Here is a 13,805-nt window from a genome sequence, read left to right on the forward strand (position 1 = left end):
TCAACTGCAAATGAAATCCAAATCAAATCAAATGTATTTGTAAGGCCCGACAACACACGTTAATGTCCCCATGGGCCACGTCTTCTTTAAACAAGTCAAGAAGAAACATCACAATAAATCAAGAGCAAAACAAAAAACACCATGAAATCCACAATAAATAAATGCAACACTCCCAGACATACCACACGCGAAGGTAAGGAAAAACTCACAAAAAACCTAGCAATAGGAAAAAAGCACCGCAGGCAATGTGGAGGGGAGAAATGTCCCCAATGGAAGATCTGCAATAAATATATATACACAACATCTGTTTAACTTAAGATAAAGTTGCTCTCACTTCACAAATATGTGCGTCAGTCAGAGAGGCATGTTTCAGTTTATCTCCTGTAAATGTACATAATTATGGGGGGGGGGGGGGGGCATGTTAATATAATATAAAATATAATATATTTGATCTCAAAACAGTATGTGACAGTGCTGAATACTTATATAAGATTCTTGTTGACATAATGTATAAAGTATTTTGATCTAAATATAAACATGTATTAAAACACAAGATTGTTGTGTCCTAATTGGAATGGACTGCATTGCTAATGGCTTATTATACCCCTAGAATTATATAGAAAACCATAGCAATAGCATGCTATTGAATTACCTACTGACCAGAGGTGCCAGATACATCCAATAGGCTATAATTAAGATGTACACTACTGTATGTATCTGTGATCTCTCTTGTAATGTGACAACGTAAGTGCATACAGTACCTATTCAACACTGGCTCCCTTGATTCCACACCCATCCAGAACACTACAAAGATCAGCATTTTTCATTCAATGATTATCTGACACCATTGTAACTTGTTATTATAATTATTTACAATGTATTAACATTCAAAATGTTAATTGGAGGGATAACAACATACAGAGAGTTGTACTCTGTGCCAACATACAGAGAGTACTGCACTCTGTGTACGCCTTCAGTTGCCTGCATCAGTAAAATACATATAATATACACATGCAAATTAAAACTGCAGCAAACAATAGGAAACATCTCTTAAAAACACTCAATGTAGCCTGGAGGGATCAATAGACTGACGTTGGCCTTACCTCTCTCAAAACACAGAGTTGGTCAATCCGAGATGAAGGTTTCAACACCATGGAGAGTACTTTGCACATATAGGCCTTTAGTGTTTGAGGAATAAATATTTATTGCTGCCCCCAGCTGCCTTCCGACTAAAAGCATGCTCATGAAATCCTTGGCATGTCGGAGAGAAATTCGACTTGAATCTTGCTCTTCACGAGCTCCACCGTGATAGGCAGCATGATTGAGCGTAAAGTTGCTGCGCTCTACCTCACTGCACATTAAAGGTTGCCGTGGTGCTCAAAGAGTGCACGGCGACAACACAGCTCTAGCCAGCAGTGCAGTGCGCATGTGGCTACTTGTGGTGCATTAGTAGTGTATGGATGGTGACCATTGCTGAATTTCCCTCGGGATGAATAAAGTATTTCTATTCTATTCTATTCTATTCTATTCTATTCTATTCTATTCTATTCTATTCTATTCTATTCTATTCTATTCTATTCATAGGTGGCCTTAAGGTTCAAGGGGTCCATTTCTAGATCAAATATGGGGCCCATATCTTATATTAACACCCCCCCCCCTCCTATCTCTTTATGTACATACAGGAGAATGTAAAGTGGGCCAGACATGAACTGAAACATGCCTCTCTGACGTACAAATTAACTCCCTCTGACTTAAACGTGTAACTGCTCTCAGAAAATGATCTGCCTGCGTGCACACAAGAGACATTTTCTGCTTACCTTTCAACCCTAAAATCTTACAGCATAATGCTACAGTGAAAATGCTATACATATACACAGCTAATCCTGAGCAGATTTGCACATGAGGCGGGAAGCTACTGTAGCCACTGTGCCAAACTCCCCGCGACGCAGCTCAACTAGACCCTGGAGATTTACATGACTTGGTAGGCTACAGTATTATGTCAGGAGCGAGGTTTCATCTACAAGGTGAACGACTTCTTTCAGTAAACATCTTTCCGTCTTGGCGATTTGCCTTTTGAAGCGTTTCCGCCGCGCATCAGTTAGGGCAGGGCGATATAACGATAACGATAAATATCGCGATATATTTTAATAATCGATATCGAATATCGAAATAAAAAAAAAATCGAAAAATCGTTTTTTTTTTTTTTTTTTACCTGCAACAGGGCAGTTTTAAAACCAGAGACAGTGGACAGACTTGTCTTTCTTGCCTGCAACTTAAAGTAATGGCTTTGCTTGTCCAAATGACAATACTGACCAAATTCAGATTTCTTTTTCTCTTGTCCATTTATTTTGTTTGCTTTCTAATTTAAAATACATTTTGAAACCGTCTGTACACAGTAGGCTATGTGTGCTAGCAGAACTAGACTCCAGTCACGAGTCACAGTGCACATGTGCGGTGGTTTGTCCACCAAAAAAGCGCCAAAAGATCGAAAATAAACTAGCAGAGCCAGAACTGTTCAACTCCTCTGGAGCCACAGCCAGCAGAGAAGCCGGTTTACTTTAGCTTTTAAACCAGCTGCAGCCTGAGAACTGGAGTGTGAGGGGATGTAACACTAAAGATGGCGGCAATGACAAAGAATTGCTGCAAAATAAACATACATCTGTTGTTAAAAAAAGAAAAAAGAAAAAAAATGTGTTTTTTTTTTAATTTTTTTTATACTTATAACAATTCGATAATTATCGATATCGAGAAATAAAATAAAATTATCATATCGTTATCGCGATATGATTTTTTTCCATATCGCCCAGCCCTAGCATCAGTGATCCATGTTGCTTCATCATTCCCGGCCCGGTGTGTTTGCTTTGTCATTCCTGGGGGCCTTGCTAGCTAGCGAGTGGGGCCCCTGTTTCAGTTGAAACGGGTGAAACATTGCAAAGGCCACCTATGATGGTGACTAATAAGGCACAGTATAATGTAGGATGTACAGTATAGCATGCCAGTTAGGGTACCTTATGTATACTGTACCTGTGTAATATTTTCCGCCGATATTTATTTTCTACTGTGATGTTTTGCAATGCTTTAAAAATAATTATGTTCTTGTGAATAAGTGCATGTGTAGCAGAGGGTATGTGTGGGTACATGAATGTGTGGTGTGATAGTGAGTATCGGTACAACTAATGTACGTTTGTCTATGGGTACATCATGGATGTGTTTTATTTTTTTTTATCCACTTTTTCTCCCCATTTTCTATTTTTCTCCCATCCCAATTTCGTATTTCCAATTCTTCCCTCCCCTGTCTTGAATGTTGCTAGACTATGCCTCCCACTGGTCGGCTGTAGTGAGGATAGAAGCCTTGCATCACGTGTCCCCTCCGGTACGCGAGGAGGCAGCCTGTCGCATCTTTTCACCGCAGCAGCTCGAACTCTCAGTGGCGAGGAGTAACGCGTGGGAGGCCCCCGATACTTCCTGTTTCCGCCGCACCGGCTTCACCCAACCGACCTGTAGGAGTCGCTGTCCACAACGTCCAATCCCCACCCACCGGCTTTCCCACCCTCTAACACTGGCAATTGTGTTAGTATGACGGCCGGCCAAGCCGGTAGCAACGCAGAGAGCTGGGCTCGATACCAGCATATCCCGCGTTAGTGGCGAGCGCCTTGCCCACTGTGCCACTCAGCCGCACATCATGGATGTGTTGTACTAGTGTGTGTATGTAGGTATCGTTCTTTTAGGTGGTGCACAAACTAATTTTGTTGTACTGTATTGTGCAATGACAATAAAGCTTTCTACTTCTACTTACTGTATATTTAAATTTATCATAGTATATATTCAGATTCTAAGTGTCATTGACCATATTTATTGTAATGTACAATATAACTGATAGGGCATACAGGCCCTCCTCTGCACCTTAGATCACACTGCCTACTTGCTAATTATGCTTATATTCAGAGTGTACTGTGCTATAATTGTATATGCCTTTATTTATTTCTTCTACTATTACCATGCCCATACCTGTACCCACCCCCTCCCCCCATACTGCTATGGTGCCTGAATTCCCCCAAGGGGATCAATAAAGAAATAATGATCTTAATAAGAGGGCAAAAACAATGAGAATTAATATATTTAACATTTTAAGCACAAGTTTCTTCTTGAAACTAAAACTAAAATGCCAGGCTGTCCTGCACAAACCGGGGATGTTTGTTCGCCCTACGGCGAAGCTCTGGCACCCGCGTCTGATTGCAGCAGCAGCAGCAGCAGTTTGTTTTGCTGTCACTGGCAGCGCACTTTGCTGCTAGCGGGGCTTTTTGTTTCGGTTTAGAAGGTAATTATTTCTCTGAGAGATACAGTACCTGTATCCACTGCTCATGTGCTCAATCCACCCCTCCGGTTGTGGGCGTGGCCACCGCAAGGTCTAGTGCAGGGGTGGCCAACCTTTTTTGAACCAAGATCTACTTTTTTATTTACCACCTAGCCCGAGAGCTACCAGCCAAAATTGTATATTGTAAGCCGTCATTTGAGGCTTTATAAAAGCAGCATAATGAACACAAATCTGTCAGTGCCGAGTCCGACCTCATCTTAAATAACAAACAGCATTGCTTCTTGTAGTTAACAAGGAGAGGAAGAGTTGATTTAGAAAAAAAAAAAAAAATTATAATCAAATTTTATTAATCAAGATCTACTTGAAATCAGCCCGCGATCTACCTGTCGATCGCGATCGACTGATTGGGCACCACTGGTCTAGTGTAAAGGGATTGGTATACCACAGTCATTATACCACAGCTATGAACCAATCAGATGGCTTGATTTGAGCTACCTGTTTTATAATGCTTCATGCTAAATAAAAGACATGCATGCTGGATACATACGCCACAATGGTGGAACGCACTTCCCACCACATTCAAGACAGTTGAAACCTGCCCAATTTTCCGCCGTCAACTAAAAACACACCTCTTCAATCAATATCAATATAACAAAAAATGTAAAACAACCTTCTTACTGTGTATTTGACTATTATGTACTTTATCACTATCTCCTATGTACTATGCTACTATGTCTATACTACTATCTACTATGTACTATGCTACTATGCCTATACTACTACCTAGTACCTACCATGCTAATATGTCTATACTACTATCTGTACTATGCTACTATGCCTATACTACTACCATGCTGATATGTCTATATACTACTACTACTACTATGCACTATGCTACTATGCCTATCAGTGATGCCACAGATTACTTGTAAAAAATAATCTGATTACTGATTACTGATTACTCCTTTAAAAAGTAATCTAGTTACTTTACTGATTACTTGATTATCAAAGTAACTTAGTTACTTAAGTTACTTTGAAAGTAACTAGGTTACGAAGTCGTCATCGTCCCCCCCCGCTGCTGCCACAACATAAGAATGACAACAGTTTTTTTTCTTTTAATAATGCTTTATTGAAAGTGCATAATGTCATAAATCATGATTGGCTGCTCAGACAGGTCATCATGAGACGTCATCAGCCATCAGGCCATATAAGGTCACAGCTGTCAGGCACTCTAGGACAGTGGTTCACAAACTAAGTAAAATAGAAAATGTATATAATATAATTTTTATTAAAAATAAAATTGTAAAACCGTTGTGTAATATAAAACATGGTATTATAGTTTGTTATTCTCTCAAATTAGGCTTATCATTATGGGTAAATAGTGGCGCTTGTGCGTGATGACAGTTTTACTGACGCACCTGCTCTGCTCTGCACTTACCAGCGTAAAAGCAGTGTCTCAGTAAGCTAAATATATTCACTGCTGCATCCACAGGGAGGCCCTAGCTGCCAAAAAAATGCCTGCTGATCTCAAAAAAAGTTTTGGACGAAGTGGTAAGAACGAAAGGTTATCCTATAACCTAGTTATATGAATACTGGCTGAGCGTCTCGCTCTAGCCATAATGAGATATCTCTTATCTCCAGCACCGACTGTGCTCATGAACAAACAATTGCACTCTCATGCACGTGACCAGGCCACGCCCCCGCGTCCTACTATATGACGCCGGACATGGTCACACTCCCCCTTCCTCAGAAAAAGCGTCCAACACTGAAAACCCAACCAAGGGACCTCAGTATTCATATAACTAGGTTATAGGATAACCTTTCGTTATATTATCATACTGGCCAATCGCGTCTCGCTCTAGCCATAATGAGATATGGGGCAGAGCAGACGCGTGGCCCGACAAGTGTACCCCCTGAGGGCCCACAAGCCCTACTACCAGGGGGTGGGGGGGAGTCCCGTCCACCCGCCCGTCCTAACGAAGGGGGGGAGGCAGTCAACTCCACCAAAGTTCGAAAAAGAGGGAACCAGAGACCCCTAAAAACGCACAGTACAGGCGGGACCACGTGTGACACATCACCCCGTGGCACACACCCACACACCCCTGCTAACCCACTGACAGGCTGGATGCAGGGGAGGTCCCAGACCTCAGAACCACCTGGGAGACAGAACCCCCAGTCATGTCCATGAGGTAAAACTTAACGAAGGGACCCGGGGAGGACCAGGAGGCCGCAGCACAGATGTCCTCCACCGAGGCCCCCCCTAACAAGGTGGCAGAGGCCGCCACTCCATGAGTGGAGTGCGCCCTGACACCCCCAGGGGGGGCCTGTCCAGCCAACGTGTAGCAAAGGGCAATGCCCTCGCACAACCAATGTGACAGGCGCTGCTTGGACAGTGCCTTACCAGCGCGAGGGCCACAGTAACAAACAAAAAGTTGATCGGCAGCCCTGAGATCCCGTGTCCGACTGAGGTAAACCCCCAAAGCACGGACAGGACACGACAGATGAAGGCTCGCCTCTAACCCACTAGCGTGAGGAGGGCGGATGAAACGCCTGAATCACAATATCCCCGGAGCGAAAAGAGCTCCGGATATTCTTTGGCACGAAGACTGGATTAGGCCTCAGAGTCGCACCGCTATTGGCACGAATAGACAGGCACTCAGGCCGCACCGAGAGAGCACACAGCTCACCCACGCGCTTAGCGGAGGTGACGGCCAGCAGGAACACAGTCTTGAAGACAGCTGCTCCAACGGCGCCTGCTCAAGAGGCTCAACGGGGCCTCAGACAACCGGCCGAGGACCAGTTGGAGGTCCCAACTCGGAGACAGAGAACATTCCACCGGCTTGAGACGCCGAGCGCCAAGCAGGAACGTCCCACAAGAGGGTGGCTGAACAACGTTCCGCCCCCACACTCGACTATACGCCACTCCCCAACGTAAGCCGTGGTAGAGGACGGAGCGTGCACGTACCGAATAGCGTTAACCACAGATTCAGATTCACACTGTCAGCAGCCAAGCCTAGAGGCTGCCCCAGAACAGGAAGCCAGAACAGAGTTCTGCGTGCCTGAGAGAGGGCCCGCGGTGACCACGGAACAGGCCACGGCGGGGCCACACAGAGCTGAATCAGGGCCGGGGACCACACAGCTGAGCCCCGGCCCGGCACGACCAGGACCAAGTTCCGCGCTCCCGACGTACCCGCCCCAATAGCTGAGCTATCAGGTGTAAGGGGGGGAGAGCGTACAGAATCCCGGACGGCCACGGAATTGGTCCCAGACCTGCCCGACTATGTCTGGACGTAATCCCCACTCGTAAGGGTGAGGGCCGGCCCGCGACATCACACCTGCACCCACATTCACCCTGCCGGGGATGTGGAGAGCCCTCAGGCAGAGCAGATGTAGAACGCCCATAGCCAGAGCCCGACCGCCACCCGGTGCAGACGGGGGGAGCGCACTCCACCCTGTCTGACAATATACGACGCTGATGTCGTGTTGTCCGTCCTGACCACAAGATGGTCGAGCCGTTTGAGGACCAGAAGGACTGCCTTCAATCCCAACACATTGAATGTAGCGCAGACCGGGCAGCATGGCAGCTGCCCCCTACTGCGTTGGTCCGACACGTCCGTCCGTCCCATCCCATGAGGGAGGCGTCGGTGAAGACTGTGACGTGTGACAACCTGCTGCCCAAGGGGACCCCGCAGGTGAGGGCACCAGACCCTCCCCAGAAGACGAGGTCCCCCAGTACTGACATGGGAACCTTCAGCCGCTTCCATATGTCTCACACCGGGTCCATTTCCATACCGGAAAAAAACCACCTCTGCATCCTCCCCATGAAGAGGAGGCCAAGAGGGACCCCAGCAGCAGGCGCATCACGGACAGCGCCGTAACCGTCCTAGGACGGAACCTCCAGAGCGTGCCGAGAACCCAATCACTCGCTGCCGCTCCGAGAGGGATGCCCATATAGACCTTGAGCTTAGAAAAAGCCCAAGTACTCCACCCGTTGACTGGGAAGAGGAGAACTCTACTTCCAGTCTACAGCTAAACCCAGACTGGTGAGACACCACCTGCCTGGTATGAGACCTGGCGATCTACCCTGACCGGCCAAGGACCAGAACGTCGTCCAGGGCAGAATACACTTCGTAACCCCCAACGACGCAGAGGCCCCAGTGCGGTCTACACGCACTTGGTGAAGATGCGGGGAGCCAGAGAATAGCCGAACGGCAGCCTCTGGTACTCGTACGCTAAGCACTGCAAAGGAAGCGTAGGTAAGCCCTAGGATGGAAGATCGGGATGCGAACGCGCATCCTACAGGTCTATGGAGGAGAACCGACAGCGTCTAACAGGTGGGAGACGGTCAAAATTCTGAACCTTCCATGGGACAGGTCCAGTATGGGTCTGACACCCCCTCCCCCTGATTTCTCGGGCACCAGAGAATACCTGGAGGAAACGCCACGCATCGCGTCCTCCTTTGGGACCACGACGATGGCTTGCTTCGCCCACAGAGATTGGATCTCGTCGGCCAGAGCTGTCACTGCTGTTGACCCCGACAATAGGGTCTGTACCAAACCTATAAACGGGTGGGGTTGTGTAAACACGCAGGTCCCTGCCTCAGCGTTCTCTCCATCCACCTCGACATATGGCACTGCTGTAGCCATATGTGATGACAATCCCAAGCGCACCCGCCGCCACTTGGCGCTGGTCCGCCAGAAACCGTAGATAGGCGGCCCGGTCCCACCCGCTGTGCGTTACCAACCCTGGACCCACCAACCGCGTGAGCAGGGTGTCTCACGGAGTGGGGATATCGGACCCTGACACTACCAACGAGGCAATCGCACCCAAGGGGGGACCCCGACAGAAAGGGCCGATTTGATACGGGGGAAGCTGACATCACACAAGTGACAAAAAGCTCCCCCACTGAACACCTCCCCGGTCTTCCGGCCATGTGAGGCACTAACGTGATACCCGGCCTGGCGAGGGCGGGCAGGGGGAACTCGCGCTGCGACCCCAAGGGCCTCGAGCTCCCCCACTGACAACCTTTATTGTTGACAGACACAACACCAGGCTCACCAAACACAGACGCAAAACGTGTGGCGTGGGAGCCGCTTGACAGCACAACATTCTCACGGACAGACCCAGGCCTAGCCAGCAACTGGGTGTCAGCCCCTATCCCCATGAGAAGCGAAACGTGGTGCCGCTTGCGCTTCATCGAAGGCACGCGGCCCGCAGCCAAAGGAAACAAATCAGAGCCCATATCCCGCTGGTGTTGGGGGGGGGGGGGTGACCAGAGAGCGAGCTAGACACAGCTAGACGGCGACGGTTTTTTAGGGCGTGCTCATCTAATGTAACCGATCCCTTGGCCGCCATACCTGTTGTCTTTGTGTCCAGGGTACCTCAGGCGGGGGAAACATGGCCGCATGGCCGCTGGCTGCGCGGTGTGAGGCGGTGTGGGGCCTAGGTCAAATACCGCCCGCGCTCCTGCGGAAAGACCAAAGTCCCTCTGCGGAGAGGGGAGCCCTGAGGAGGGAAAAAACTTTGTTTTGACGTCGGCTGGCCCTAAGGCCCCGCCACCCGACACAATTTTTGACAGAAAAAACAGTAATTAGAACAATGTTACTAGTCGCTGCTAATTCTATACCGTGGCGGTATAGGCTTAACAGCCCACCAGCCACCTGCCGGGCCGACTCGCCTCATGGAGTCAGCCGGGCGGGACACCGTTCCACCATGTCAGAGGAAAAGGACTGATGCCACCTGCTTTGATTGATTGATTGATTGAAAAGTTTATTAACAGATTGCAGAATGGGTACAGTACAGTACAGCTCAATACATACAATTGTTAAGAGGATGCAGACCTGAGAAAGACTTTCGTCTTGTTTCCATCAGGGTCCCCCATTTTCAATTCATCATATGACACACACGACATACAGATAGACAGTACTGCTACATCTATACATTTATGACATACCAGATTTTCAAATACAGTACTGTTTGTGATACTAAAAAAATCCAGAAAAAGAGTGTATATACATTTGACATAGAAACTGTGCATTGGAGGAGGTTGGGTAGGTGGGGTGGGGCTGTACATTGGAGGTGGGGGGGGGGGGGGGGTAGGGGGGGGCACTGTACATTGGAATACTGACATACATTTGACATAGAAACTGTACATTGGAGGAGGTTGGGTAGGTGGGGTGGGGTTGGGTGGGGCTGTACATTGGAGGTGGGGGGGGGGGGTTGGGTAGGGGGGGGCACTGTACATTGGAATACTGACAAAGCCATGCTTGGTCTTTATTGTACAACTGGGTTATGACATTTGTAGGGGCCAGTTTCGAATTGCAGTCTCCCGTAGGTGTTCTTTGAGAGTGTTTTTGAAGGTGGGTAGTGATTCACATTCCTTTACAGCTTTGGGTAGGGCGTTCCACATTGATGTGGCATAATTGCGAAGCGTGTTTAGTCCTATGTTTGAGCCGAATCAGGGTTTTACATGATTTGTGGAGCTCCCTCTGGTGTTGTGATCGTGGTATTCACTAACCTTTGGGAAGTATTTTGACATGTACATGGGTACCTTGGTCGTGTAGTGTATCTTGTAGACCAGGCCCATTACAAGTTGCTGTACTCTGTCGTCTACTCTAAGCCATCCTAGGTTGGCAAAGTGTGCAGGGGTGAGGTGGGTTCTAGGAGTCAGGTCAAGCAGTAGTCTGACTAGTTTCTTTTGAGATGAAACTACTACTAGTGAAGCACTGCCTCACTAGTAGGAATGCAGCAACCTCCACTGTGGTGTGCACCCATGAAGGGGTAAAAGAATAAATGAACGAAAACTCCACTAACACACTGCAGAATGGGCTAGCCCATACACACAAATGTTAAGGGGATGCAGACCAGAGAAACAACAGTCCCGCACACAATTCATAGATTCACAAAAAGCACACCAGCCCTAGGCATCAGCCCATCCACCCATGAAATGGTAAACAAGCCCCCGTCAAAACTCCCAACAGTAGACACCGATTGACCGTCAGCATGAATGGTTAAGAGGAGGGAAGACCTTTTAGAAAAGACAGCCCTTGGCGGGGAACAAGAACGGAGACCCAGCATTTTAGCATTAGCCGCGCGCACTAGGATAGCTGGGAAAACACCCAAAACAGAGTCATGACGACCATGTTTTCCCAAATATCCTGCCCCTCGTGCCAATACACAACTCGGCTGTCTCACGGGACAAGGAGCAGTATCACAAATGCTAGCATTAATGCCTGGCAGCGCAGGCCCTACCTGTGCGCAACCTAGCCCGACAGCTAGCCGCCGCGCGACGTCCCTCGGTCCGCTGTCACGAGACGAGGAAACCCAGGACAGGCCCGATGCGCTGTTAGGATGTGCCGAGAAGATTCCAGGGGCTGGTGAATCTCCGGCGAAAACCCAACATTGTGTAATTTCTCTCTGCATTTCATAACAACTAGTTCATGGAGTGCACTGCTGCGTCCATGTTGGAAACAAAAAAAGAGGAAGGGGGAGTGTGACCATGTCCGGCGTCATATAGTAGGACGCAGGGGCGTGGCCTGGTCACGTGCATGAGAGTGCAATTGTTTGTTCATGAGCACAGTAGGTGCTGGAGATAAGAGATATCTCATTATGGCTAGAGCGAGACGCGATTGGCCAGTATGATAATATAACTGTCAATTTGATCAAGGCCCGTCCATTGAATTCACAGTTGTTTGCAGCTTTATGCGATGAGATGGGCAGTGATCACCGGCAATTACTTCTCCACACCGAGGTCCGCTGGCTATCGAGAGGAAAGTTGCTTGCGCTGCTCTACGAGTTGCGTGATGATGTTTTTACTTGACTCAAAATGTGATCTTTCACATCGTTTCTGTGATGCTCAGTGGCTTGCCAAATTGGCATACATGGCAGATATTTTTGAGCATTTGAATGAACTCAATCAGAGTCTTCAGGGGACTTTTTTGCTTCTACGAAGCAACATCACCCGTCTCATTAGGTAAGTGATAACGTTATCCAGTCTCTCTCTCTCTCTCTCTCTCTCTCTCTCTCTCTCTCTCTCTCTCTCTCTCTCTCTCTCTCTCTCTCTCTCTCTCTCTCTCTCTCTCTCTCTCTCTACCAAATCCATTCTGAGACAACGGACTCAGTGCGTACTCCGCAAGTCGCGTGTAACATGAATCTCTCTCTCTTACTCTCACTCTCACTCTCACTCTCTCACTCTCTCTCAAGTAGCCAAATTACACTATAAAACGAACTGGATAGTTGATTTAACTTCATGCTGAAGCCATTCTAAAATCAGCTATAAGCGTAAACGTGTGTGTGGCTGTGCGCGAGCGCACGTCCCATCTCCGGTCTAGCTGACTGTACCCCTGGCTCTCTTATCATCAGCATTATGAGATAGTAACTAAATAGTAACTTGGAAAAGTAACTGTAATCAGATTACTGGATTCTATCTTCAATCTTTCAAAATGTTCAGTTGCTATTGCTATTAGCTCTATCTTTAATTTTTCAAAATGTACAGTTGCTATTGCATGCACTCATCTGTTGTGTTCCACTACTCACATGAGTGCATGCTTACCAACTGTTAGTCTGCAACACTACTATCACAGACATCTAAGAAGGGAGATCCCCCCTTGAATGGCCCTTCTAAGGTTTCTCTCCTCCACACTACCTGTGGAGAATTTTTCCCTATTGTTAGGTTTTAGTGAGTTTTTCCTTACCTTCGCGTGGGGTATGTCTGGGAGTGCTTGCATTCTTTCATTTATTTGCATTTATCTTTAATTAAAAAATGTTGGACCTTATGGTGCTCTTGTTCTGTTCTTGACTTATTGTTATGTTTTCTTCTTGACTTGTTTAAAGAAGACCTGTACGGCCCATGGGGACATTAACGTGTGTTGTCGGGCCTTATAAATAAATCTGATTTGATTTGATTTGTAAAAAGTAACAAGTTAGATGACTATTTACTGAAAAAAGTGATCAGATTAGAGTAACTAGTTACTTAGTAAGTAGTTACTGCCATCACTGATGCCTATACTACTACCTACTATGCTGATATGTCTATACTACTATCTACTATGCACTATGCTACTATGCCTAATACTACTATCTACCACGCTAATGTGTCTATACTACTATCTATCTACTATGCCTATACTACTACCTACCATGCTGATATGTCTATACTACTATCTACTATGCACTATGCTACTATGCCTATACTACTACCTACCATGCTAATGTCTATACTACTATGCACCCAGAGTGTAACATTCAAGTTCGACACTGTTTGATGAACAATACCGCTTACCTTTAGCGCCCAGAGGTGTACCCCCTCCTGCTGACTTGTTGTAAGTCGCTTTGCATAAAAGCTCCAGCTAAATGATTTACATACAAACGCGATGTAATGTACTCCTGCCGTTAACTTGACTAAGGAACTGGCATTTGAACTGGAATTTTGTCCAAATGTTCTTCACAGATTCTAGAATTCTAGAATGCATTTCCCCTTCTCCTCGGACCA

The sequence above is a fragment of the Notolepis coatsorum genome (assembly GCF_963971535.1).
Source record: "Notolepis coatsorum genome assembly, chromosome: 1".
Classification (NCBI taxonomy): Eukaryota; Metazoa; Chordata; class Actinopteri; order Aulopiformes; family Paralepididae; genus Notolepis; species Notolepis coatsorum.